Genomic DNA, 26,063 nt, shown 5'->3' with positions numbered 1-26,063 from the left:
GACTCTAACAGGAAGTGAGTAATGGAAGTGTCAGGGGTCATCAACTGATCCCACACTACCACCACACCATGGTTCCCCGTGATCATGGGGGAGGCAACCTTGGAAGTATATATATGTCCAAGGTCATAAAAGGGGTTAAAGATATTTGTAGAAACATAGAAGTATATCAAAATTAGTGTCTAGTGTCAAACTCTCAGGGGAAAAAAAGACATATATTAAAGTCATGGTGATGACAGGATTACAGGAGGCTGTGTCATGATGTGATTTTAGAATAATGAAGAACAGAGGCTCCTACTCTCTCCCTCATGCTAGGGGACCCTAGGTTATCCCTAACCTCAGGTTTACTCCTAGTGATGGAGATGCTTAAGTCAGATGCCTGGCTATGCCCCTGACCAGAACTAATTTTATTCCCCTCTCCCATCAGGGGAAGAAGGGGCAGAAGTGATATGGAAACAAAGTAAAAGACAGACAAGTGAAAACCAAAACTTTGACACTGCATACACTCAGGAATTGACAATGAGAGACTCAGAAAAGCAATAGCAGGAAGGTAGCAACAAAAGGCAACAAGAGTTAACTCCACAACCGCACGCAGCAACAAGTACTGCAATCACCAGATAGTCTGGATCACAACACCTCAACAGATCAGCTAAGATAAACAAAAACTGGCATAAAATGAAGGATTCAGCCAGCATGTATGTGGCGCCCCTGACCTGGACAGGCGCCAATGAGTACTGCACCCATGCTGGATGAGTGCAAACAGGTAATCCTGAAGGCTGGAATAGGGTGTGTATGCACAGACACAAAGTGACCAGGTCTCTCCCACACACTAGAGGGGACCCTTGGGCGGACCCAAAAGGGGGCGTGGCCTCCACATCACAGCTAGGGGTGCTGGGGAGGGTCTGGAAGCTAAGGTGGCAGTGGCAGTCAGAGAAGGAGTAGGAGAGGAGCAAGCCGAGTCTGAAGCAGAGAGCGCAGGGAGAAGAAGAGAGCAGGCGCATGGACCCGCTAGTCAGACCCTGCCCGTGAAGTAGCCATTAGCGGGGGAGACGGTTGCCACACAGTCAGTCTGAAAGACACCTGAAGAGAGGCAGTCGAGTACGGGGACTGCTGGTGACTAAGCATGCACAGGGAACAGGTCCCTAGAGCCAGACATCCATTTAGTGGTCTGTTAACCTGCAGGTGGAGGGACTAGAGGGTCCTCACCAACCAACACAGAGTTTGAGCATCAGCAGCAATGAGGGGGCCCATAAGGAGGATCGAGCCTGGAGCCATCTTCCTTGGTCCACGCTGCCAACAAACAGACCAGAAAGGGGAGAAAAGGCAGTTGCGACTTCCCTGGATGAATCCCATGGTACTTTAAGTCAGGGGTTGTCCTAAACAAAAAGTGCTAGGAAGGCGAGTTAGCAGTTCCTAAACCAGCCTGAAGATACCTGGTTCCATCTGGTCTATCTCAACATTGCCCAAGTTACCTCCCAAAACCAGCTGAACGTGAGTAAACAAGTTGAAAGACTCTCTGGACTGCGAATGAGTAATTCTGCGACCTGTTGTTCTACACACATACACCCGAGCCCCTGGGGTCAGCCTCACTCTCGGGAGGCCACACCATCCAACTGCAGATTCCATCAGCCCCAGACACTTGTTAAGCTGCAGTGGTGGTCACCTATAACCCCGACCGCAAAACGGGTGTGGCGTCACGACTCCTATGTACATAACCTGACATACCTGTTGCCAGCGGTAATCAAGTGGAGCCCCTGTGATGTCCCAGAAGGTGGAGTGACGTCCCTGAGGCGACCGCTACAGGTGAGCGACATAGGGGAGCGGATATAATTGGCTACCCCACAACATATGATCAAAGGAAACTAACAAGCAGACTAGCAGGGATTTACTCTTGCTAACCTGCCTATGATCTACCACTCTGCAGGTCAATGCTCAAGTCTGCCTGCTTTGATCACAGACACCAGAGAAGTTATCGGGTTATCAAGTGTTAGAATCAATAGTCTGAACAGGTCCTGATGCCACCATAACAGTCGGCGAAGTTTGTAACAATCTCCGTGTGACAGTACCCTTTCCTCCAAGAGGGACCTCTGTATCATCAGTACCCAGTCTCTCTGGATAAAGATTATGAAAAGTCCTAACAAAGCATTCAGCATGGATATCAGAGGCTGGCACCCAAGCCCTCTCCTCAGGACTATAACCTTACTAATGAACCAAATATTGCAATGATCAGCGAATAAAATGAGAATAAACAATCTTGACAACCTGGAATTCTAATGACTCATCAACTAAGATCAGAGACAGAGGTAAAAGGTAAAAGGAGACAGGTTTCTGAAGCCACATAATTTTTAACAGAGACCTGTGGACTACATTATGGATTTTGAAAGATGCAGTAAATACCGGAAGGAAAGCAACAGGATTAATGACTGCTGTAACCTTGTATGGAACAATAAATCAGGGCCCAAACTTCAATGAATTTATCTTAAATTGAATGCTTTCAGTAGATAACCACACCAGATCAAACACACACAGTTCTGGACCAGGCACATGTCTACAGTCAGCTGCACGTTTATACTTTGAACACATGTCTTGCAAATGCTGCTGAACGTTCTGCCATGTAGACAATAATGATGAGACAAATAGGTCCTCCCCAAGTTCCCCTTATGAGTGTTCCTCCTGAAAGTACAAAATTGGTGATGCTGACCATAAACAGTAAAAAAAAGATACCCCAGAAGATTAATGACGACTATTAATGGCAAATTCGGCAAGAGGAAGGAAAGATGACCACTCTTTCTTATTATTAGATGCAAAACAACGTAAATAATGCTCCAAATAATGATTTACATGCTCTGCTTGCCCATTAGATTGACGATGGAATGCTGAAAAAGGAAATAGCTTAATCCCTAACCGAGAGCAGAATGCTCTCCAAAATTTGGCAAAAAATTGAGTTCCTCTATCTGAGACAATATTAGATTGAACTCTATGGAGTTTGACAATCTCACATACACAGACCTGGGCTAAAGTCTTAGCATTAGGTAAGGATGGTGAGGCGATAAACTGTGTAATTTATGAAAATCTATCCAATCCCACCAAAATAACCGTATTACCAGCAAAGGAGAATAAAGACATTATAAAATCCATAGAAATTTCTGTCCATGGTTGGCTGGGTATTCTAAAGGCTGCTTTACATGGTACGACCGATTGTGCGATTTCACAATCGATCGTACCCGCCCCCGTCCTTTTTGTGTCACGGGAAAATCGCTGGCCATGTCGCACAAAGTCAGTAACCCCCGTCACACATACTTACCTCTCGTGCGACCTCGCTGTGGGCGGCGAACGTCAACTTCCTGGAGTGGGAGGGACGTTCGGCGTCACAGCGACGTCACACGGCCGCCAGCCAATGGAAGTGGAGGGGCGGAGATTAGCGGGACGTAAACATCCCGCCCACCTCCTTCCTTCACATAGCCGGCGGCGGCCGCGTGACGCAGGTGAGCTGCTGTTCATCGTTTCCGGGGTGTCACACGGAGCGACGTGTGCTACCCCGGAAACGATGAACAACTAAATTAAACGATATTATGGAACCTAGCGAGCAGTACACGACTCACGATTTGTGAGCGATACTGCGTCGCTAGGAGGTGTCACACAGGCCGGCATCGCCAGCGATGCCGGATGTGCGTCACAAAAACCGTGACCCCGACGATCTATCGCACGATAGATTGTCTGGTGTAAAGCAGCCTTAAGGCTGCAAACATCCTGAAGCATGAGAGTAAGATGTCTTCAAGCACGCACAAGTGACATATCGGTTACTACATCTCTCCAGATCTTGGGCCACCAAAAGCAACACAATATTAGATCAAGAGAACGTTTAACCCCAGGGTGATCAGACAGAACAGAATCATCATGTTCTCCCATAACCTTAAGACAAAGATTCAGAGGAACAAATGACTTATTCACCGGAACCCATGATGGCTCATGACTAGAGTTGAGCGTGGTTCGTGGTTCGAGGTTCTCCAGTTCGCGGCTCGAGTGATTTTGGGGGCTGTTCTAGATCGAACTAGAACTCGAGCTTTTTGCTAAAGCTCGATAGTTCTAGCTACGTTCGAGAACGGTTCTAGCAGCAAAAAGCAGGGCTTTTTACAGCTACAGTGTGCAGGAGCCATTGCTGGCAGCCTGCCACAAGCTGGTAACCAAGATAAACATCGGGAATCCAACCAAAGCGCTTTGGTTAGTAACCCGATGTTTATCCTAGTTACGTGCAGGAAGCCGACACTTCCCCGCTCAGCTCGCTCCGCCCCCTCCTGCCCGCGGCATGTACACACGTACACACACACACACACACACACACACACTCTGCACACATGGTCCCGCTCGGCTTACCTGCGGTGATGAAGTCCCGACCTCAGCGCTGTCACTGTCCTCCATGGCCGCCGCTTGTCACATCACCTTCTCTCGCTTCCGACCCGAGACTGACTAGCGGTGACATCACGTGCCTCTCGCGATACTTGGCTGTGAAGGCGGCGGTCATTGAACTCAGTGACAGGTGCTGTCAGTGTGCTGGAGATCAGCGCAGGTAATGTACCTCGCTGACAGCAGCACTTGTCATCCCCTGCAGTGACCTGGGCTGACCCATTGATGTTAACTCAGGTTACTGCATTGCTCTCCCAGCCAATGGGGAACATTCTGCTCTTCATTGACTGGGACAGTGTGGATCGTCATGGCAACCCCTTGGATTACACCAGACCTGGATTTGTTTTTCTTTCTAATAAATTGGTTAAAGAGGGAATGTATTGGGGAGTGTTTTTCAAATAAAAATGTGTTTGTCGTCTATTTTTTTTTATTACTGAATGGGTTGGTGATGTCGGGTATCTGATAGACGCCTGACCTCACCAACCCCAGGGCTTGATGCCAGGTGACATTACACATCTGGTATTAACCCCATATATTACCCCTTTTGCCACCGCACCAGGGCGCGGGATGAGCTGGGGCGAAGCACCAGGATTGGCGCATCTAATGGATGCGCCACTTCTGGGGCGGCTGCGGCCTGCTATTTTTAGGCTGGGGAGAGTCCAATAACCATGGACCTCCCTAGTCTGAGAATATCAGACCCCAGCTGTCTGCTTTACCTTGGCTGGTGATCCAATTTTGGGGGGACCCCTACATGTTTTTTTTTTTTTAATTATTTATTTAATTTAATATAACAGCGTGGGGTGCCCTCAGTTTTAGATTACCAGCCAAGGTGAGGTTGCCAGCTGTGGTCTGCAGGCTGCAGCCGTCTGCTTTACCCTAGCTGGCTACAAAACTAGGGGGAACCCTACGTCATTTTTTTTTTTCATTTTTTTGGCTAAATACAAAGCTAAGCACCCCTTAGTGCCACATGAAAGGCACCAAAGGGTGCAAAATTACAAAATGCAGGAGAGTGGGACATTATGTGTCTTTCTGCCATTATAATGACAGAAAAGACTGATATGAAGTGCACAAGCACAAGAAAATCACCAGAGCGCTCTACGCTGTGAAAAGCAGTAGAAAATGGCACTGGAGTGAACATGTGACCGCCTCATGTAGGATGAAGCTATGGATCCTGGGTAAATTTATGCATTTACCCTCCTTCAGTTTTTTTGCAGTACACAAAAAAAACGGAAGGCACACGGATGACAAACAGATGACATACGGACCGTCTACGGAACGGAAACGGATGCCACACGGATGCACCCGTGAAAAAAAACGGACTGTTTTTTGCAGACCGCAAAAATGGATCGGTCGTGTTAATGTAGCCTTATTCTGATCTGCCGTTTATAAACAGCAGGCAGAAATAAGTGTTCCGTTTATAACGTCTGACGCCCCCCGGCGTCAGAAAATCTCCGGGGTTTCAGGGCTAGCTGAGACCCTGGAGATCATGATTCAGGACGGTTTTTCCGGTCCCCGCTCACGTGATCACAGGTATACACCGTACACCGATGGTCACATTACAGTAAATGACAGCGCCGGTAAAAAATTATTTATCTCCCATCTGGCATGAACAAACACTTCTCCACTTCTTCTCCACTTCTTCTCCACTTTTTCTCCACTTTTTCTCCACCTTTTCTCCACTTTTTCTCCACCTTTTCTCCATTTTTTCTACATTTTTTCTCCACCTTTTCTCCACTTTTTCACCATTTTTTTCTACATTTTTTCTCCACTTTTTCTCCACTTTTTCTCCACTTTTTCTCCATTTTTTCTCCACTTTTTCTCCACTTTTTCTCCACTTTTTCTCCACTTTTTCTCCACTTCTTCTCCACTTTTTCTCCACTTCTTCTCCACTTCTTCTCCACTTTTTCTCCACCTTTTCTCCACTTTTTCTCCATTTTTTCTCCACTTTTTCTACATTTTTTCTCCACTTTTTCTCCACTTCTTCTCCACTTTTTCTCCACCTTTTCTCCATTTTTTCTCCACTTTTTCTACATTTTTTCTCCACTTTTTCTCCATTTTTTCTCCACTTTTTCTCCACTTTTTCTCCACTTTTTCTCCACTTTTTCTCCACTTTTTCTCTGTTTTTTTTCTATGGTCGGTCTACCCATTAGCTCTGCCATGCATAGTGTAGCTCTACACCTACTGCACATGTTACTTTATGATTGACATCTCTTTCGTACCAGAGCTGTCTAAGTCTACTCTGACCCCATATTTGTCATTACTTTATTGTCCTTGTACTGTATTATGACATTTGTATCATGTGTTTCATTTCTTGCTGTGTTGCAATTTTTTTGCTGCATCCCAATTGTACCTCTACATTGTTCGAGTTCATGTTATTGTTCTCTCACTCTTATGTGATACTGATTATTGTCATTTTTCATGATTACATGCAGATAAGTCCAATCTGACGAAGGCTCAGGCCGAAACGTCATTTGTAACTTGTTTTGTACAAAAACATATATGCTTATGAAAATTTTTTTTTCTTAATACGGACCAATAAAGAGTGATTTTGCATTACTATCCATTGTGACTTTCTGACTTAGTCTGGGAGATTTAGAGTGCCGAGGTTACTCACTAATTTTATCTATTATTACCTCTGAGCACCTATATACCAGTGAGCAGAGCTTCCTCTACAGTAGTTCTCCTGATTAGGCATGCCCTTACCTCATGAGCAGGGCATTGCAGCTTTGGTAGCAACCATTACGACATGGACTCTGCTGTGTGGACCCGGGGAGAGTGAGTGCAGATTCATTGCACCCACACTCCTCACATGAAGGGTCCGCACTCCTAGAAAATGGGGGATACGTTCCCTGAGTGTCTCCCCCCCATATTCTAGACAGTCCAGAGTCGTCGTGGGACCCCTTTATTTTTTTTCTTACAATAAATTGGTGAAAGAGGAAATGTTTTGGGGACTGTTTTTTCAAATAAATTTCTTTTGTCGATTTTTTTTTTTGTTAGTACTGACAGTTTATGATGTTGGGTATCTAATAGATGCCATGACATCACAAACTGCTGGGCTTGATCTCAGGTGACTTTACAGCTAGTATCAACCCGATTTATTACCCCGTTTGCCACTGCACCAGGGCACAGGATGAGCTGGGGTGAAGCGCCAGGATTGGCGCATCTAGTGGATGCGCCACATCTGGGGTGCCTGCGGCCTGCTATTTTTAGGCTGTGAAGGCCCAATAACTATGGACCTTCCCACCCTGAGAATACCAGACCACAGATGTCCGCTTTACCTTGGCTGGTGACCAATTTGGAGGGGACCCTACTTTTTTTGTGTAATTATTAATATTTATAAAATAATTATAAAAAAAGAACCTGGGGGGACCTCCACATTGGATCCCCAACCACGTTAAAGCTGCCAGCTGTAGTTTTCAGGCTACAGACAACTGCTTTACCCTAGCTGGCTATCAAAAATGGGGGTACCCAACGTCATTTTTTTTTTAACTATTTTTTAAATAGAAAAAATTAATGGGCTTCCCTGTATTTTGATTGCCAACCAAGGTAACGACAGACAGATGGGGGTGGCAACCCATAGCTGTCTGCTTTATCTGCGCTGAGAATCAAAAATACCGCGGAGTTCTACGTCATTTTTTTTAAAGATTTATTTTTACAGCACTGTCATGTGAGCAATCAAATCAATCAAAATACATGGAAGCCCATTTTGTTTTTAGTTATTTAAATAAATAATTTAAAAAAATATATATGGGCTCCCGCTGCATTTTTTGTATTGCTAGCTAAGGGTAATCCAAGCAGCTACTGGCTGCTAACCCCCACTGCTTGGTGTTACCTTCACTGGCGATGGAAAATCCAGGGAAGCATTTTTTATTTTTTTTGCCAAAAAACTACAAAAAAGGACTTGAGCTTCGCCATATTTTTGTATGCTAGCCAGGTATAGCAGGCAGGTAAACAAACATGAAAAAATCCAGTTTTTCATTTTAAACAAAAATATGTTTATGCTAACTCCTATAGAGACCTTAGAATGACAGAATTGGAGTAATTACACATGTTTATGTGATACAAAAAGATATATTTTATTAATACAAAATTACACTTATAATAAACCTGATTAAAACATTAAAAATTGAAGTATTACAGCGTATGATGCACACAAAAATGGAGGAAAAACACCGCGGTTAGACCTCTGATTTCACCTGTGTTGGTTACAATAGGGTACACGTAGTTATCATATCATAGAACTTTAATGTAAAAAGAAGTCAATATATGATCAGGACTGAAGTTCACACCACAAAAATATCTTAAAGTGTCTACAATGTCAATTCATTAAAGCCATTTGTGAACTATCACTGCACATATAACATATTGGTGCAATGAATAGAAGCCCAGTCTGTGCAGCCATGCTGATACAACTAGCCCACTAACTAGCTCTAGAGTTACTGAAAGTTATAACTGTGTATCAGCAGAAAAGTCACACACTCCTGTTTAAATCATATTCAATGGTTATGCTCTATAAACACATATTCAGCAACCTTAATTATAACAGGATGACATAAGGCAGTAACTCTAAATGCAAAAGCGGCAGTGATTCCATTACAATTATAGCAGGCTAGGCTGAGATAACACTGAATGTGTCAATTCCCAGAGACTAGGTTTCACTGCAGTGTGATGAAATCCAATCCTGAACAGTCAAATGCAGTCAAACGCAATACACATGTGAAAAAGGTCCCTAAACCACTAGGATCTGCTTGATTAAATTCATGTGAAATCAGAAGGCTTATACCATACCCATGTTGGTGTATAACAGGTGTCCCCTCCTATGCCAAAAAACTACAAAAAAGGACAAGGACTTGAGCTTCGCCATATTTTTGTATGCTAGCCAGGTATAGCAGGCAGGTGCTGGAAGAGTTGGATACAGCGCCAGAAGATGGCGCTTCTATGAAAATGCCATTTTCTGAGGCGGCTGCAGACTGCAATTCGCAGCAGTGGGGCCCAGAAAGCTCAGGCCAACCTGTGCAGCGGATTCCAATCCCCAGCTGCCTAGTTGTACCTGGCTGGACACAAAAATGGGGCGAAGCCTACGTCATTTGTTTTCTAATTATTTCATGAAATTCATGAAATAATAAAAAAAGGGCTTCCCTTTATTTTTGGTTCCCAGCCGGGTACAAATAGGCAACTGGGGGTTTGGGGCAGCCGTACCTGCCTGCTGTACCTGGCTAGCATACAAAAATATGGCGAAGCCCACATAATTTTTTCAGGGGGCAAAAAACTTCTGCATACAGTCCTGGATGGAGTATGCTGAGCCTTGTAGTTCTGCAGCTGCTGTCTGTCTGTATGGAGAAGAGCAGACAGCAGCTGCAGAACTACAAGGCTCAGCATACTCCATCCAGGACTGTATGCAGAAGTTTTTTGCCCACCAAAAAAATGACGTGGGCTTCGCCATATTTTTGTATGCTAGCCAGGTACAGCAGGCAGCCATGGGCTGCCTCCAACCCCCAGTTGCCTATTTGTACCCGGCTGGGAACCAAAAATATAGGGAAGCCCTTTTTTTTTAATTATTTCACTTATTTCATGAAATAATTAAAAAACAAATGACGTGGGCTTCACCCCATTTTTGTGTCCAGCCAGGTACAACTAGGCAGCTGGGGATTGGAATCCGCAGCACAGGTTAGCCCGAGGTTTCTGGGCGCCTCTGCTGCGAATTTCAGTCCGCAGCCGTCCCAGAAAATGGCGCTCTCATAGAAGCGCCATCATCTGGTGCTGTATCCAACTCTTCCAACAGCCCTGGAGCCGGGTGGCTTGTTGGGTAATCATGAGTTAATACTGGCTTTGTTTTACTAGCCAGTATTAAGCCAGAGATTCTTAATGTCAGGCACGTTTGACCCGGCCATTAAAAATCTCCAATAAAGGGTTAAAAAAAAGACACCACACAGAGAAAAAATACTTTAATAGAAATAAATACACAGACACATTAGAGACTCCATCTTTATTACCCCCTGTCAGCCCTCCACGATCCTGCTCTTCTGTCTTTCTCGTTCAACAAATGCAGCTCTGCTACATCACTGTTGCATAGGGGAAGACGCTGCTTCCCGTGGAGCATTCACTCCGTGAAAGCTGCACGAGAAGCAGTGTGCAGCCTTCACTCCGTGAGTGATCAGTGCTGCTAGCGGTAACAGCGGTAACGCTGACAGACGCGTTGCCATAGCAACGGTGCTCCCGGAGCCGCGGTTAGCGGTGACATCACTGCTAACTGCGTTGCTATGGCAACGGTGATCTCCGTTAATGACCGGCTGTGTCAGCCGGTCCCTAACGGAATGAGGAGTCGACCGTGTGCTAGAGCATGTCGCCGGTACACGGCGATACACAAATGTGCACCGTGTACCGGAGAGATGCACTCGCAGGTCCTACATGACGCGTCATAGTCATGTGACCAGTCTGTAGCCAATGAGATAATAGCCACGTGACTGGTCACATGGCAATTTTGACGTCACGATAGGTCCTGCATCGCTGCTGGCAGTGCTGGTCACCGGGAGGATTCAGCGATCATCGGATGGAATAGCGTCAGGAGACAGAGTACAGGAGGGATCGCGGGGACCGGTAAGTGTCATGGCAATGTTTATTAACTGTTTGTGTACATTTATCATGTATTTTTATGTGTTTGTGATTGCCTCCCATTATAGCCTATTGGTTCGAGTTTGGTTCGTCGAACATTCGACGAACCGAACTCGAACGGGACCTCCGTTCGGCGAACCGACCTCGAGCTGAACCGCGACCGGTTCGCTCATCTCTACTCATGACCCTGAGCCTTAGAGATTTAGGGCTCAAAATTTATACTGAGTGCCAACACTACAACTCAGAGTAGAGAAAGGTTCCTCACAGGGTTTCCCCCGGAAAACTCCTGGCCATAGCATCAGTTTTAAAGTTCTTAGACCCAGAACGATAAGTTGCGAAAAAATTTAACCTATTGAAATGCAATGACTACCATGCTTGTCTCAGTGTAAGATGCTTAGCAGACTCAAGGTTGAGAAGACTTTTATGGTTGGTATTTACTGTAACAGGATGGAATGCCCTCTCCAGGAAGTGTCGCCATTCCTCAAATGCTAATTTGATCGTCAGTAACTCTCTGTTATCAATATCGTAATTATGTTCAGCCGATGATAATTTCCTAGAAAAGTAGGCTCATGGATGCAGTTTACCAAGAGATGAACCCTGAAACAACACAGCTACCACCCACACTTCTGACACATCAACATCCAACATAATAGCTTGAGATACATCAAGCTGTATCAAAACAGGTGCTGATGAAAAGCATTTTTAAAGACAATCACATGCATACAAAGCACCCTCAAACTATTTAGAGAACTCTGTGTCTTTTTAGTCATGTCGGTGAGAGGTCTTGCTATGGCAGAGAAATTCTCAATAAATTTCTTGTAATAATTCGCAAAACCTAAGAAACTTTGCTGAGTTTTATTGTTCTCAGGATGGTCCCATTTCAATATAGCTTGTAATTTGGTAGGCTTCATCAGTAAACCAGAAGCAATATTTATGTAACTTAAAATCCTAGTTTCTTGAGAAGGTCTTCTGAGGAATCATGCAATTAGAGGGACAAAGAAATGCATCAAGACTATATACGATACGCTACATTTTAGAAGTGATTTTAAATATTGGTTTCACATCTTTGAAGCTACTTTATTTTTACTACTCACCTTTATTTGGGTGAAACACTGAGAGCACCTTTTGTAGGTTGGTTCATTTATAGCAATTTAATAAAAGTTAAGTTTTATATTCTTCATCTGTTCTGTGACGAGCCATCCAATCAACCTTCCTGCATTTGATTGGATGTGAGCAAAAAGCATAGTCCTGTATAATTCAGAATTCATCCGGCTGTATCTGTCTTCAGTCAGATTATCAGTAAACACTTGTGACTCAGGGCCATTGGATGCCATGCATGTCTATGCCATCATACTACCTCCACCATATTTTACAGAGCACTTGGTGTGCTTTGAATCATGAACTGTTCCAAGCCTACTGCATACTTTCTCCCTATCATTCTGGTACATGTTTATTTTAAATTTCATCTGTTCAAAGACTGCTTTTTCAAAACTGGGCTTGCTTCTTTAGATGTTTCATGGCAAAGTATAATCTGGCCTTTCTTTTTTCAGGATCATTAATAGTTTGCATTTTGTAGTGAACCTCTTGTATTTGCTCTCATAAATTCTTTACTTTGGGGTAGACTTATATACTGAAACACCTACTTCCTGAAGAGTGCCCTTCACTTGAATGGATGTTGTGAAGTTGTTTTTTTTCTTTTTTAACCATGGAAAGGGTCCTGCAGTCATCCACCACTGTTGTCTTCCATTAAAGTCAAGGACTTTTTAAGTTCCCCAGCTCATCTCAGTGCTCTCTTTTTGCAGTATGTACCAAATTGTTGATTTGGCCACTCCTAATATTTCTTATATCCCTCTATTTCTTTTTTCTCAGCTTAATGATGGTCTATTTCTCTTCCTTTTAGAATGTTATGACACTCTAACACAGAGAATGTAAAAAGGGAAGACCTACCAAAGGGAGAAACCACACCTGCCCCCAAGTGGTCCCTGAACAAACTGGAAATACCCTACAGTGCTGGCCAAAGTATTGGCACCCCTGCAATTCTGTCAGATAATACTCAGTTTCTTCTTGAAAATGATTGCAATCACAAATTCTTTGCTATTATTATCTTCATTTATTTTGCTTGCAATGAAAAAACACAAAAGAGAATGAAACAAAAATCAAATCATTGATCATTTCACACAAAACTCCAAAAATGGGCCAGACAAAAGAATTGGCACCCTTAGCCTAATACTTGGTTCTACAACCTTTAGCCAAAATAACTGCGAACAACCGCTTCCGGTAACCATCAATGAGTTTCTTACAATGCTCTACTGGAATTTTAGACCATTCTTCTTTGGCAAACTGCTCCAGGTCCCTGAGATTTGAAGGGTGCCTTTTCCAAACTGCCATTTTGAGATCTCTCCACAGGTGTTCTATGGGATTCAGGTCTGGACTCATTGCTGGCCACTTTAGTAGTCTCCAGTGCTTTCTATCAAACCATTTTCTGGTGCTTTTTGAAGTGTGTTTTGGGTCATTGTCCTGCTGGAAGACCCATGACCTCTGAGGAAGACTCAGCTTTTTCACACTGGGCCCTACATTATGCTGCAAAATTTGTTGGTAGTCTTCAGACTTCATAATGCCATGCACACACACGGTCAAGCAGTCTAGTGCCAGAGGCAGCAAAGCAACCCCAAAACATCAGGGAACCTCTGCCATGTTTGACTGTAGGGATCGTGTTCTTTTCTTTGAATGCCTCTTTTTTTCCTGTAAACTCTATGTTGATGGCTTTTCCCAAAAAGCTCTACTTTTGTCTCATCTGACCAGAGAACATTCTTCCAAAATGTTTTCCAGCCTTGCGCGGTGCTACTCGGTCATGTGTGTGTGTGCGCCGCAGTGGTTAACTGCGATTGTATGATGTGGTTTTACAGGATGCATTGTGTTCCGTTAGTGTTTGGCCACTCCTTCTAACTGTCCCCTGCTGTACTGTATTCAATCTGATAGGCGGATCGATACTATGGGCCGTGACGTAACTGACACGTGGGCGCCCAGTAGCAACGATTTTGTTGTCATAGCACTCACTCAAACACAGGCGCCTGCGTCACGGTTTCTGGGCGTGTGGGCGCATGTGGATACTATGATCATGCCCCCGTGAGTCATATGATGCGGACGCCTCTATGGTAGTGACGCGACGCCCCACATCACGGTACTTCCGGTATGGCATCACCAGCTATTGGCAATACGCTATGGATTCTTGGTGTGTTACACGTGGGGGCTTTAGCCACACCCTCATGAGTCATGCATTGTTTACATCCTTATGCTGGTGATGCGACGACTATGTTATTAGACTTCTGGTATAGCGTCACTGCATAGGGCGTGGAAAATTTCTGCACCTCAGGCCAGCTCCCAATGCTAATGGACCTTGTATTTTACCATAGAGGGGTAATATATATTGTGAGGTCTGATTGGTTTGGACTGACATGGATGCTGATTGGACATTCACCTTTTATAAGGACAGACTTTTTAATTAGAGTCCACCCCTGGAAGAAGGAGTCACACCGAAACCTATAGGTCGGGGATCTGGGCTCTCATCTCGCATATAGGTATGTTAGGTTGCACTCTGTATTTTTTCAGTGCTTTGTTTACATGTACCGTCACACTTTGTGTGTTTGATTAATGTTTACAGGGCACTGTGTGACCTCCAGCACACCCTAGCTTTATATCATCTGTTTTTTTTAGCCATTGGTGTGCTGCCTGACTCTCAGTGTGCTACCACGCACCTATTGTGAGGTGAGGGCGCCATCTGCTGGTACTCACCATCTGTCTCTGTAAATTTAATATTATACATTTTTCTATTGCTTTTATGCTATTATATTAATAAAATTCAACCGTTTTTTCAATTAAGTCGTTGTACAGAATTTCCTTTCTTTTGCTATCAATAGTCTGTATATGGCTTTATCCATATTGCGAACATGGCATGGGATTGTCCGTGTCTTTTGGTATTGCATATTTATATGAGTTTCTTTGTATTTTCACAGGTTTTTCCTTTACCAATCATGGATTACAGAACCAGGGATATCTCCTGAAAAATGACATGTAGCAGAGCTTTTGATGGGAATCTGCCGGATGGCATGGGTGTTGAGCAAAGGGGAGTACAGAGCTACAGAGTAATGTGAAATGCCTGTTACACAGGTGTACAAAGGTGTGGTGGAATAGGGCTTGAGGGATACATTTCAAAGCAAATGATTCCTCGAGGACTAAGGATGCAGGTGTTCCCCTCCTTTCCTGTGGAGGACACCACCTTCATTAATAAATGGGAAGAAATCTGTTCCACCAGTTCCCTTAAACTCATGGAACTATTAGTTGGATTTAACTTAAAAACCCTTGAAGAGGTAGAGAAGGAGTTGGACTCAACTTATTTAGAATTGAAGGCAATATCCTCGGCCGAGGAGATTGCGACTTTTGATGCTATGATGGCTGCTAGTTCCGAGGAATGGGAGAAAGCGATTAGAGAGACTCACTCGAAAAAGATTGCACGGGACATGACGGATTACCAACAACTCAAAGTGTATAAGTGGCGTAAGTCAGCACCACGATTTGTTCGCGGGAGGTCCGTGTCAGTGTCTACAGTCTCGTCTGCGGGTGAGGCATCAGATCAGTCCCTGTCCCCCATGACCACGAGGCTTGGGACTAGGAGAAAAGGGAAACAAAAAACGACTGGGAACCACAGTAAGAAGGTCCCAGCGGTGGGGAAATCGGGTGGCACCCCAGAGGTAATAAACCTATCCCAACATATATTTTGAACTTTAGACAATGAGGTTTTGGCCTGGGGCCTTACTTTTTCACCTAGTTCACGATTTGACCCTTTTACAGCCGAGAAGGATCTACACATCTTTGCCCGGGCACTGATAATGAAAAATGGTTCCATGACGATGACCTACAAAAGGCCTTCCCAGCAGAGACTGAACAAACTGCTCTTAGAATCCTTGAGGAATTATTAGAGGAACATTCTTCCAGTGCCCTAGGTAAGATCCCTTCATGGTTGCGGATTAAGTCGAAGAAATTCCCCCCCTTGTCGGCTTGTCCCAATGTCGACCTGTTTGTATGGCTCGCCTCTGATGAGTTTTTGAAATTCCCCACTAATATCTATAATGATAATCTTACGAGGGAAGAGAGGAGCTGCATCAGCAGGATCAGGAGATTGGATGACATAGTAATAAAACCAGCCGACAAGGGTGGGAATATTGTGGTCTGGCCCTGTTCATTATATGAAAAGGAGGCATATAGACAGCTCAGGGCTAGCGAATGTTACCAGCGCCTCACCTTTTAATCCTCTCAACAAATTTATGAAAGAACTACAATTTTTGCTGAGGGATATTGTAGACAGTGGGATTATAGAGAAGAGACTTTTTGATTTGCTACTTATGTCCGAGCCCACGGTACCGACGCTGTATTTGTTGCCTAAAGTGCTCAAAGACGTGAATATGCCACCGGGTAGACCCATCGTGTTGGGGGTGGGCAACTTTCTTGAATGGGTCTGTATCTATATTGATTCCCTGCTTAAGCCCTTAGTAGAGTCTCTCCCTTCGTATACAAGAGACACGAGCAACTTCTTACAAAAAATAGACTCCCTACACGTGGGTGAGGGTTCTCTGTTAGTCTCTTGCGATGTCAAATCGCTCTATACGAGCATTCGACACCGCGAAGGGCTACGGGCAATCTAATTTTTTCTATCAATGACCAGCATGTCTGGGATGGAGAGGGATTTTGTCACGAATCTGTTGAGTTTTGCATTAACCCATAATTTTTTCTTTTTCGGGGGGTCCCTCTACCTACAGCTCCAGGATGCAGCAATGGGGGCAGCCTTTGCACCCTCATATGCTAATTTATTCCTGGGGCTGTGGGAGAGGGACCTTCTCCTGTCAGATGTGATGTCATCGGTAGACCGCATCCCATTTTAGACGCGGTACATTGATGACATCTTTTTCATCTGGCAGGGGAGTGCCCGAGATCTTAATTTATTCATTCAGAGTTTGAATACCAATGAGATCAATGTACGGCTGACTCACAGATTCAGTAACACATCCCTCGAATTCCTGGACGTGCTGGTCACACGCGACACATCAGGTCAGTTACATTGTCTTTTGGTATTGCATATTTATTATGCTGCAAAATTTGTTGGTAGTCTTCAGACTTCATAATGCCATGCACACGGTCAAACAGTCCAGTGCCAGAGGCAGCAAAGCAACCCCAAAACATCAGGGAACCTCCGCCATGTTTGACTGTAGGGACCGTGTTCTTTTCTTTGAATGCCTCTTTTTTTTCCTGTAAACTCTATGTTGATGGCTTTTCCCAAAAAGCTCTACTTTTGTCTCATCTGACCAGAGAACATTCTTCCAAAACGTTTTAGGCTTTCTCAGGTAAGTTTTGGCAAACTCCAGCCTGGCTTTTTTATATCTCGGGGTAAGAAGCGAGGTCTTCCCGGGTATCCTACCATGCAGTCCCTTTTCATTCAGACGCCGACGGATAGTATGGGTTGACACTATTGTACCCTCGGACTGCAGGGCAGCTTGAACTTGTTTGGATGTTAGTCGAGGTTCTTTATCCACCATCCGCACAATCTTGCGTTGAAATCTCTCGTCAATTTTTCTTTTCCTTCCACATCTAGGGAGGTTAGCCCCAGTGCCATGGGCATTATGACACTGCGCACCGTAGACACAGGAACTTTCAGGTCTTTGGAGATGGACTTGTAGCCTCGAGATTGCTCATGCTTCCTCACAATTTGGATTCAAGTCCTCAGACAGTTCTTTGAACTTCTTTCTTTTCTCTATGCTCAATGTGGTACACACAAGGACACAGGACAGAGGTTGAGTCAACTTTTATCCATGTCAACTGGCTGCAAGTGTGATTTAGTTATTGCCAACACCTGTTAGGTGCCACAGGTAAGTTACAGGTGCTGTTAATTACACAAATTAGAGAAGCATCACATGATTTTTCAAATAGTGCAAATACTTTTGTCTACCCCCTTTATTATGTTTGGTGTGGAATTATATCCAATTTGGCTTTATGACAAATTTTTTTTCATTGAAGACAAATTAAATGAAGATAATAATACCAAAGAATTTGTGATTCCAATCCTTTTCAAGAAGAAACTGAGTATTATCTGACAGAATTGCAGGGGTTCCAATACTTTTGGCCAGCTCTGTAGCTGTATAACTTAAAAACTATGTCAGACTTAACCCTCTAAAAGGCCATTGAGAGGTTTCTCCAACCTCCTGAAGGACCAAAGGTAAGGCCACAACACACTGCCAATATGGAGAGCGGAAGATGAGAAAACAAAGACATGTTCATATAAGGTAGAGAAGGAAAGCTAAAGAGAACTACAAATAAGAGGACCAAGAAGAACCTTCCAAAAACCTAAAATAGGAAAAGGAAAAGGGGTTGGAAAGGAGAACAAACTGACTCACTCCAGGAACAAAACTGATATTTACTTAATGATGTATAACCCTAAGCTGAAGTGCTGGAACCCCTAAATACAAGTTCACCTAGAGGTATAGATAGTAAGAAAAGGTATTGGAAGGTGAACATATAAAACCCAACTCAGAACGTGATACGGCGGACCAAAATGGGAAAGTGAGAAACATCTGAAGAATGGAGAACAAAGACAATAGGAACCATCTGCATTTGGACAGGGAATAAATTGCAATAGCCCAGCAGACTGAAGAACTGACCATGCAGTAACATGTCACAGTGTTGAATACCCAAACCAAGCCATGACAGTGAGCTCATTTGACTGCATCTTGTGAGTTCACAGAAAGAGCTTCCAAATGCAAATGTCACACCTGAAATCAGCACCAGACCTTTACCTGTTTATTTGATGATCGATTAATGAGGGAATAGCACATCCAATCCATTAAAGAGTCAATGAGATAATTGTCTAATTTCTTTTGGTCCCTTGAAAAAACTACATATTAAATAGCTTAAATTCCTAAACCCTTAAGGGTACTTTACACGCTGCAATATCGGTACCGATATCGCTAGCGAGCGTACCCGCCCCCGTCGGTTGTGCGTCACGTGCAAATCGCTGCCCGTGGTGCAAAACATTGCTAACACCCGACACACGGACTTACTTTCCCTGCGACGTCGCTCTGGCCAGCGATCCGCCTCCTTTCTAAGGGGGTGGTTCGTGTGGCGTCACAGCGACGTCACACGGCAGCCGTCCAATAGCAGAGGAGGGGCGGAAATGAGCGGCCGGAACATGCTGGTGGACGTAGGTAAGGAGATGTTCGTCATTCCTGTGGTGTCACACACAGCGATGTGTGCTGCCGCAGGAACGACGAACAACATCATACCAGCAGCAACGATATTTGGGAAAGGAGCGACATGTCAACGAGCAACGATTTTTGGACATTTTTGCGCTCGTTGATCGTCGCTCCTTGGTGTCACACGCTGCGATGTCGCTAACGGCGCTGGATGTGCATCACTAATGATGTGACCCCGACGATATGTCGTTAGCGATGTTGCAGCGGGTAAAGCACCCTTTACTCCAGTTAGGATGTGTGTTATGAACTGGTAACCATGGTCGATCACAAAAAGTCCCATTAATCAGGAAAAAACATAACCGCAAGAGTAGTTGGAAACTAAGCTGACCGCAATACCCTATCTATCGGACAACACTAGAAGTAGCAGTAGGATGTTCCTAACACACCTAGACACCTCGTCACTGCAAGCGAAACTTGCTACACCTCAAAAATAGAAATGAGGAATCCTATCTTGCTTCAGAGCAGTCCCCAAAGAAATAGTAAGCCCCCAGCATGAACATGACGGTGATGTAAGAAAACACAATACACAGATAAAAAATATAGATTAGCAAAGGTGAGGCCCGACTTACTAGATACCACAGGACAGGAAAGACAACTGATTGCAGCAGGCAAAAAGCCTGCAAAAAATACCAAACTTCTGATACAGAAAAGATCTGAAACCACACGGTCTCTCCCCCACCATATCAGGTACTCATGTGCCAGACACTTTAAGTAGAACTGCAGATATAATGGGAAGAAACAAAATCACTGAACAAATTATTCTAAAGTGCAAATAATCCTAACATGAACAGGGAGAAAGCTCTCTTTTTGCTAGTGGAACTGCCCTGCTCACAAAAGCAGAGAGACTGATCCTCACAAACAATAAACCAAAACATAGACCAAAATGGAATAAGAAGAAACACCCTCAAGTTCAATTCCAGCAATTAAGCACAGAAACTAGTAAGCTTATCTGGAGTAGATTCAGGCACAGAATAAATGGGAGAAACTGAAGGGAAAACTCCCAGCCATCTTCAGAAGCAGCAGGAAACAGCTATCACCAGTGGCCGCCAGGCTGAAAATGCTCTTCCAAATACACTAGGTTGATCTGAAATAGGACTTCCTGGATTCCTAATTAATTCCATCACCTGTTTGAGTCACAGATTCAGACTCAGCTTCATTACCATTCCTGGCCACCAGAGAGAGCTCCACACCAGCACCCACTCGGATGAAATTCACAACACATGTGAATGCCCTCAAATTAAAGCTGAGAGTCTACACTTTATGAACACATTGATTACATAACTGTATCTTGAATATGTTTAGGTAGACAGTTAAATTTGCAAAACTTGTGCCACTCTCCAAATATTTCTGGATTTAAGTGTACATAATGTAATGCTAGTGACTATAATGAGATAACTGTTATGTCACCACTGGAGTCCTCTCCAGCGACTTCTACTCCGATCGCCAAGCGACGCCGTGTTCCTGCCGTGGATGGTGTTGGTGATGGGAGAGGAGTCGATGCCAGCGGCACCGGTGGGCGCAGGCTCCAATCATCCACTGTAGTCAAAAATTAGCTCGGGCACACAGTAAAAGTAAGAGTCTGAAAACAATGCTTTTTTGAATTTCAGTGGAATTGTTTTATTGATGCAAAGGACCAAACAAAATCTGACGTATCGGCCTTCACATATAGGCCTTCCTCAGAGATGGTCTGTGATACAAATTTACAGAAAAAAGAAAAGTAAAATTAATACATGTACAGATATCCATACATTTTACAGGTACTACAATATGAAATAATAATGTTAGCATCAGTAAGCATATATACACTGATAATGGAAAAGTCAGGTACATTCGAGAAAAACAATATCGCAAGCAATACAGTAGTTGTAAAGATACACATTCTATAGAGGAGGTTCACACTACTCAAAGTGAAGACCATCCTAACCTGAGGCAATATAGAAAAATTAGGGCATACCTATGTGATAATGGAAGAGATATGTATTCAAGTCACTGCTCAAAACGATACCATCATGATATGCACGAATGCCTAAAAATAGACACATATAAGTATACTAGAGCCGGCCATAAGTGAAGAATTTAGGTGAGGATAGAAAATGCGAGTGAAATCACAATTATGAAAGGGAGAAGAGGCAGGAAATCGAAGAAGGAATATATAAAAGAATCAAACTCAACGTATTGAGCCAAGAGAGAGGGAAACAGAGAAAAGGGGGAGGCATATAGCAGAGCAGGAGAGAGGGCAGAAGGGAGGTGGAAGCAGGTCCAGAGGAAAGAAGAAGGTGAATAGTAACAAAGAGAAAGAGAACGAAAATGAAACAAGGGGAGGAAAAAAAGAAAAGAAGGAGACCATGGGTACTGTGTTCCACAAATGAAAGTCAATGCTCAAGATACCTTTGTGAACATCAAAAGCTGCAATAGGTCACACACCAGTAGTGTATAACTACTAGCGGGGGTCAGTTGTTTGGTACTATAAAAGAGATGTATGAGTTATACACAATATTGGATTTCCACCATATTCATATGAGACACAACCTGTGACTATTGTAAAATATGTACATACCTAATAGAGGAGTATGAGGTAGCAAGACTGCCAGTCTAGCACGTGCTAGTACCCTTGTATGTGGTCTAGATATGTGGAAGTAGATAGAATCCACCAGTAATTACCTCATACAATAGGGAAATCATATAGCAAAAAAGGTTTACACATACCGCTCAATGAGACTACTATGCAAAAAAAGATTTTCTCTGACTCTCACTAGAGATCGGGCCAATGCCCAAAGGTGCACAACGCTTAATGTTTATAATCTGTGAATATACAAAAAGGTATATGAAGATAAGTCTATGGCACCTGGACTGTTATCATATGGAAAAAAGTCTGATAGTAAATGACAAACCTTAATCCTATTATGCAATGTAAGAAGTCAATCCTGAAGCAGGAAATGGGATTAAAGGAACAAGATAAGTTCCTGTGAAGATAAAGCAAAAGGCAAGTTGAGAATACAGATAGTAGCCAGTGTGACAGGAGAAGAGTGATCTGTACCTGGTGGTGGAGAAACTCCTGTGTGAATGCCGGTATGAGTCCTGCGGTGCATACGGTGGCAGGAAATGGGGCCTATTTAAGAGGTGCCTGATTGCTAAAGAAGATCACCTGTCGGTGAAAGCCAGGACCGGACCGGGGCACGTCAGTAGCCCAAGCGCAGAGAGACCACATGGATCACTCAGCGCAAGCGCAGACAACGGCCACAGCCGGTCTGTGCATGTGACCGATGACCAACTTGCCTTTTGCTTTATCTTCACAGGAACTTATCTTGTTCCTTTAATCCCATTTCCTGCTTCAGGATTGACTTCTTACATTGCATAATAGGATTAAGGTTTGTCATTTACTATCAGACTTTTTTCCATATGATAACAGTCCAGGTGCCATAGACTTATCTTCATATACCTTTTTGTATATTCACAGATTATAAACATTAAGCGTTGTGCACCTTTGGGCATTGGCCCGATCTCTAGTGAGAGTCAGAGAAAATCTTTTTTTGCATAGTAGTCTCATTGAGCGGTATGTGTAAACCTTTTTTGCTATATGATTTCCCTATTGTATGAGGTAATTACTGGTGGATTCTATCTACTTCCACATATCTAGACCACATACAAGGGTACTAGCACGTGCTAGACTGGCAGTCTTGCTACCTCATACTCCTCTATTAGGTATGTACATATTTTACAATAGTCACAGGTTGTGTCTCATATGAATATGGTGGAAATCCAATATTGTGTATAACTCATACATCTCTTTTATAGTACCAAACAACTGACCCCCGCTAGTAGTTATACACTACTGGTGTGTGACCTATTGCAGCTTTTGATGTTCACAAAGGTATCTTGAGCATTGACTTTCATTTGTGGAACACAGTACCCATGGTCTCCTTCTTTTCTTTTTTTCCTCCCCTTGTTTCATTTTCGTTCTCTTTCTCTTTGTTACTATTCACCTTCTTCTTTCCTCTGGACCTGCTTCCACCTCCCTTCTGCCCTCTCTCCTGCTCTGCTATATGCCTCCCCCTTTTCTCTGTTTCCCTCTCTCTTGGCTCAATACGTTGAGTTTGATTCTTTTATATATTCCTTCTTCGATTTCCTGCCTCTTCTCCCTTTCATAATTGTGATTTCACTCGCATTTTCTATCCTCACCTAAATTCTTCACTTATGGCCGGCTCTAGTATACTTATATGTGTCTATTTTTAGGCATTCGTGCATATCATGATGGTATCGTTTTGAGCAGTGACTTGAATACATATCTCTTCCATTATCACATAGGTATGCCCTAATTTTTCTATATTGCCTCAGGTTAGGATGGTCTTCACTTTGAGTAGTGTGAACCTCCTCTATAGAATGTGTATCTTTACAACTACTGTATTGCTTGCGATATTGTTTTTCTCGAATGTACCTGACTTTTCCATTATCAGTGTATATATGCTTACTGATGCTAACATTATTATTTCATATTGTAGTACCTGTAAAATGTATGGATATCTGTACATGTATTAATTTTACTTTTCTTTTTTCTGTAAATTTGTATCACAGACCATCTCTGAGGAAGGCCTATATGTGAAGGCCGATACGTCAGATTTTGTTTGGTCCTTTGCATCAATAAAACAATTCCACTGAAATTCAAAAAAGCATTGTTTTCAGACTCTTACTTTTACTGTGTGCCCGAGCTAATTTTTGACTACAGTGTTTTTTTTCTCGGAGGCACCAACTACATCTGAGTGAGCCAGACTCTATTTTGTATTGGCCAATCATCCACTGGGCTGGGTTATCTTGGGATCTGCAGCACCACTGGCTGACTATAGGTGGCATGTGTCTTCCAGCTGAAGTTGCCATCATTCAGCTACAGCCAATGGGAAGACACCACACCCTTCTTAATTCTCCTCCTGTCTGCTGACCTCTGCCAGAGATAGTTCTGATTTCCTGGCTCCTCGTCCGCCTTATTCTGTTTAGTAATTCCTGTGTGCTGACTTCTGCGTGTTTTCTGACTACCCCCCTGCCTGCTGTTTTTGTACCTCACTGCCCGATCCGATCCGGATTTGACCTCTGCTACGTTTTCTTATTACGTCCTTGCCTGGCCTGCCGATTCTGTCCCTGTTCTGCTATTCCTGGTTTGCCCTGCCTGATGACTAATCTCATCGGACTGCAGCCTTCCACAGGTAGTGATCTCCAGGGCCCTGTGTAATTCCAAATCCCTGTATAGGGGTTAAAGGGTTTCAGGGTTCTGGGGGTCCTGCTTGGTGAGTGGCTTCCCTCTAGCCTGTCCATTACAGCCCATCTGAGTCTGTGGCTCCAGGCAGGTGTTACAATAACTCCTTCAAGAACTATTACAACACTGCATCTTTTAATTTAGTTCAATTCACTTTCCTATCTTCCTCTACATTGTAGTTATATAATGAAATCTAATATAGTCACGTTTCTCCTAATGTTCATGCAGTTTTTATTTATCCTTATCCAAAAATGATCTTCTTTATTATATAAACAAAATACATCAATATATAACTATTAAAGAAAAGCAAAGCAATTCTAATGGAATTAAATTTTATTCAGATTTTACAAAAATACATGGTTACATAGATGCAGGTTTTATAAATATAAAAATCTTTATACTTACCTTACCACTCCAATCTGCGTCATGTGTTTGATCTTTGCTGCATCTTCATATCATCATTGCTCATGCCAAAATCCCTGGGCTCATGCTGGGCCAGAACTACCAGATTTTATGAGGGTCATGTTGATTCTGCATAAGTGCTTGAAAGATCACAGTGTAGGGTGGTGCAGGGCAGTATCCATGAGTGAGGTACTCATTCTCAATGCCCCTCAGCACTACATGAAATTGGAGGTCCTGGCTAGGTGTTTGTGTTTTCATGATGCGTTTTACTGGCCAATAAACCAAAGTAGACTGCCACCTGCTATGGGATACAGTAGGCCAGAATCAGATTGTTCACAGAGAATTAAGACAGACCAGTATCCAAAAATATAATGTTTACTGAACTTTATCACAGCCATATAATGAATTATGGGTTAGAGAGGACACTATCAGGGCCATATAAGCAATTATTGGGTGGAGAGGATGCTATGTGGGTCATATAATGAATTGTTAGTTGGGGGAGGATGCTATCGGGTCCATATAATGAATTGTGGGGTGGGGGATGATACTATCAGAGCCATATAATGAAATATGGGGTGAAAGATGACGCTATCAAGGCAATATAAAGAATTGTGGGCTGGGATTACACTATCACAGCCATATAATGAATTATGGGTTGGAGAGGACACTATCAGGGCCATATAAGGAATTGTTGGGTGGGGGAATATACTATCAGGGACATATAATGAATTGGGGTGGGGAGGATGCTATCAGGGCTATAATCAATTGTGGGGTTGGCATACGCTATCAGGGCCATATAATCAATTGTGGGGTAGGGAGGATACTATAAGGCTGCATAATGAATTATGGGGTGAAGGGGGATGCTATCAGAGCCACATAATGAATTGTGGAGTGGATAGTGCTATCAGGGCCATATTGTGAATTGTGGTGTGGGGAGGATGCTATGAGGGTCATGTAATGAATTGTTAGTTGGGGAAGGATGCTATTGAGTCCATATAATGAATTGTGGGGTGGGGAGGATGCTATCAGGGTAATATAATGAATTGTGGGGTGGAAGATGACGCTATCAAGGCTATATAATGAATTGTGGGGTGAAGAAGGATGCT

This window comes from Anomaloglossus baeobatrachus, chromosome 1 (assembly GCF_048569485.1).
Source record: "Anomaloglossus baeobatrachus isolate aAnoBae1 chromosome 1, aAnoBae1.hap1, whole genome shotgun sequence".
Classification (NCBI taxonomy): Eukaryota; Metazoa; Chordata; class Amphibia; order Anura; family Aromobatidae; genus Anomaloglossus; species Anomaloglossus baeobatrachus.
The sequence above is the reverse complement of the archived record's forward strand: the minus strand, read 5'-3'. Positions refer to the sequence as shown.